The sequence below is a fragment of the Bufo gargarizans genome, chromosome 3, assembly GCF_014858855.1.
Source record: "Bufo gargarizans isolate SCDJY-AF-19 chromosome 3, ASM1485885v1, whole genome shotgun sequence".
Taxonomy (NCBI): domain Eukaryota; kingdom Metazoa; phylum Chordata; class Amphibia; order Anura; family Bufonidae; genus Bufo; species Bufo gargarizans.
The window spans coordinates 244,034,545-244,038,997 of NC_058082.1; positions in this window are offsets into that span (position 1 = coordinate 244,034,545).

Sequence of the window (4,453 nt, forward strand, 5' to 3'; positions counted from 1 at the left end):
GACAACCAGCATGGCTCCCTTCTTATACCTAATCCCTAACATGGCCTCCCTTTCATTACTAGTCCTCAGCATGACTCCACCTCCTATTCCTAGTCCCCAGTATGTTTCTCCTCTCATTCATGGTCCCCACTATGGCCCCCTCCCTTATTCCTGGTCCCCAGCTTGGCTCCTCTTTCATTTTCTCCTCTCACTGCTGAAGCCCCATTCACACGTCCGCAATTTTGTTCCGCATTTTGCGGAACGGAATTGTGGACCCATTCATTTCTATGGGGCCGTACGATGTGCTGCCGGGATACGGAATTGCGGACCCGCACTTCCGGGTCTGCAATTACGTTCACGAAAAAAATAGAACATGTCCTATTCTTGTCCGCAATTGCGGACAAGAATAGGCATATTCTATTAGTGCCGGCGATGTACGGTCCGCAAAATGCGGAACGCACATTGCCGGAGTCTGTGTTTTGCGGATCTGCGGATCCGTAAAACACGCTACGGACATGTGAAGGGAGCCTAACTGTGATACTTCAGTAGCAGTCTACATTATACATAGTTCAGGGATCATGTGGGCTGTTCAGTCCTGCACTATGTCCTTCTCTGACAGCCTCTCCAGATGTCCCTTGCAAGTCTCCTGCTCATTCCAGTCCACTGATGAGGTGCAGCCCAGACCCGCTTACTGACAAATCATCCAGTGTGGCCTTTTGAAAGGGGTTTCCATGTGGTAAAAAAAAGTGGTCTGTGATTGGATAGGGGTTAGGGAAATCGGTCACAGAAAAAACCTGTCTAGAAGGAAGAAAGGCTAGTCTTCTAGGGAATTTTTACCGTATAAGGGCTTATTCAGACGACCGTATATGTTTTGCAGTCCCCAAATTGCGGATCTGCAAAACTCAGGTACCAGCCGTGCATGTTCCACATTTTCACATTTTCCACAACAGAATGGCTTAAACAGAAGAAAATACGCCTTCTGGAGTGGCCCAGTCAGAGTCCTGACCTCAACCCAATTGAGATGCTGTGGCATGACCTCAAAAAAGCGATTTACACCAGACATCCCAAGAATATTGCTGAACAGAAAGAGTTCTGTAAAGAGTAATGGTGAAGAATTACTCCTGACCATTGTGCACGTCTGATCTGCAACTACAGGAAACGCTTGGTTGAAGTTATTGCTGCCAAAGGAGGTTCAACCAGTTATTAAATCCAAGGGTTCACATACTTTTTCCACCTGCACTGTGAATGTTTACATAGTGTGTTCAATAAAAACATGGTAACATTTAATTCTTTGTGTGTTATTAGTTTAAGCAGACTGTGATTGTCTATTGTTGTGACTTAGATAAAGATCAGATCACATTGTATGACCAATTTGTGCAGAAATCCGTATCATTCCAAAGGGTTCACATACTTTTTCTTGCAACTGTATACAGTCATGTGAAAAAATTAGGACACCCTTTGAAAGCATGTGTTTTTTTGTAACATTTTTAATAAAAGGTTATTTCATCTCCGTTTCAACAATACAGAGAGATTAAAGTAATCCAACTAAACAAAGAAAACTGAAGAAAAGTCTTTTCAAGATCTTCTGTAAATGTCATTCTACAAAAATGCCTATTCTAACTGAGGAAAAAGATAGGACACCCTCACATGTATTCCCTCTTAAATTGGCTCAGATCTCACACAGGTATATCACACCAGGTGCACATAATTAGTAGATCGTTACTCTGCATGTTGAATGAGGCTTGCCCTATTTAAACCTCAGACATTTAGTTTGGTGTGCTCCTGACTGTTGAAGTGAGAGTGAGCACCATGGTGAGAGCAAAAGAGCTGTCAGAGGACTTCAGAAAAAAGATTGTAGCAGCCTATGAGTCTGGGAAGGGATTTAAAAAGATCTCAAAAGATTTTGAAATCAGCCATTCCACTGTCCGGAAGATAGTCTACAAGTGGAGGGCTTTCAAAACAACTGCCAACATGCCCAGGACTGGTCGCCCCAGCAAGTTCACCCCAAGAGCAGACCGCAAGATGCTAAAAGAGGTCTCCAAAAACCCTAAAGTGTCATCTCGAGAACTACAGCAGGCTCTGGCTACTGTTGATGTAGAAGTACATGCCTCTACAATCAGAAAGAGACTGTACAAGTTTAACTTGCATGGGAGGTGTGCAAGGAGGAAACCTTTGCTTTCCAAGAGAAACATCGAGGCCAGACTGACATTTGCCAGAGATAAAGTTGACAAAGACCAGGACTTCTGGAATAATGTTCTTTGGACAGATGAGTCCAAAATTGAATTATTTGGACACAACAGCAGAGGACATGTTTGGCGTAAACCAAACACAGCATTCCAAGAAAAGAACCTCATACCAACTGTGAAGCATGGAGGTGGAAGTGTCATGGTTTGGGGCTGCTTTGCTGCAGCAGGACCTGGTCAGCTCACCATCATAGAATCCACGATGAATTCTACTGTGTATCAGAAGGTGCTTGAAGAACATGTGAGACCATCAGTTAGAAAATTAAAGCTGAAGCGGAACTGGACCATGCAACATGACAATGACCCAAAACATACTAGTAAATCAACCAAAGATTGGCTGAAAAAGAAGAAATGGAGAGTCCTGGAATGGCCAAGTCAAAGTCCAGATTTGAATCCCATTGAGATGCTGTGGGGTGACTTGAAAAGGGCTGTACGTGCAAGAAACCCCTCAAACATCTCACAGCTGAAAAAGTTCTGCATTGAGGAGTGGGGTAAAATTTCCTCAGACCGATGTCAAAGACTGGTAGATGGCTACAAGAACCGTCTCACTGCAGTTATTTCAGCCAAAGGAGGTAACACTCGCTATTAGGGGCAAGGGTGTCCTATCTTTTTCCTCAGTTAGAATAGGCATTTTTGTAGAATGACATTTACAGAAGATCTTGAAAAGACTTTTCTTCAGTTTTCTTTGTTTAGTTGGATTACTTTAATCTCTCTGTATTGTTGAAACGGAGATGAAATAACCTTTTATTAAAAATGTTACAAAAAACCACATGCTTTCAAAGGGTGTCCTAATTTTTTCACATGACTGTATATATATTCCCCTCTAACATGCACTGCAGAGCTGATATGTGTCTGCTAAGTTCCAGTCAGAAGCAAGAAACATCATGGTGACTGCATCAACTGTATACACATTGCTCAGGAAGCTGACCAGTCAGTTGTTCACAATCTTTGACAATCTGCAAGGAGTTAAAAGGGTGTTCTAATTTTAAGTAAAGAAAAAACATAATTTTTTTTATCATGAAATATTCCGCCACTGTTAAATCCAGTGTTTGTAATCCTACAGAAATGAAGACGACATTTAGTTGTGGTGGAAGTGCCGTGGATTCTGCACTGAAAGTCCGCAGCCGTTTACAGCACATTACATGTAGATGGGTTTTCAAAACCTAGTCGATATGCAGTGGAAACAATTATCAGACACTGCTTCAAATCTGCACCATGCTTAAAGAATTTTGAAAGCAATTTTATGGTGGAAAGACTCCACTATGCCGTGGACTTTACCCAGTACTTCCCACAGTTGAGAGGTTCCTTTGATTGTTTCCAGTCTAGAAAATATTCTAAATGCCTCAATAATCAAGTGGTTAACAGGCTTTTCTTTTGCAGAGGAAATGTAATTTATAAGAAGTTGTCTAAGTTAAATAAAAACTCTGTCACTGCCGCAGCCAATCACTATCCTTTTCAATGCAGCTGTCACGGTCCCTCCAATGACAGAGGTTAGAAGATCTGAGAGACTGGCTGCACAATAGGTTATCTGACAGCCTGTTTTCGCTTGTTGCAGTGTTGTTGGTAATGACCACAGTTCTTGTCTCAGGTGTAGCTTGTGGTCATTACTGCTCCTTTATTTAGGGTCCATTCACACATTGGTAGTACATTGCGTATCCGCAATACACCCGGCCGATACCCCCATAGAAATGCAATTTCAGACAAGAATAGGATATGCTCTATTTTTTTCAGGAACTGCGGAGCGGAAGTGCGGTTGCGGACAGCACACTGTGTGCTGTCCGCATTTCTCCCGGCCCCATAGAGAATGAATGGGTCCGCACATGTTCCGCATAATTGCGGAACGGATGTGGACCCATTCTACGGATGTCTGAATGGAGCCTTAGTCTGGACTCACACTTCATACCATGCAGTTGATATTCTCTGCCTGGAGTTGGAAGAGCTGGTGTGTGGTCCTTATCTGAGTTTCTGCTCATCCATTTTCTATTGAAGATTAGTGTTGAGCGTGAATATTCGAATCGCGAGTTTTAATTGGGAATATCGCCACTTTGAGAATTTGCTTATATTTAGAATATAGTGCTATATATTCGTATTCATGAATATTCTAATCACAAATTTATTGCAAATTTATTGCGAATATCAGCACTTAGCAACATCCCTAGCAACCAATAGAAAAGTTGCCTATAGTAGTGTTGATCGCAAATTTTCCGATTACCGATTTTCGTAATCAAGAA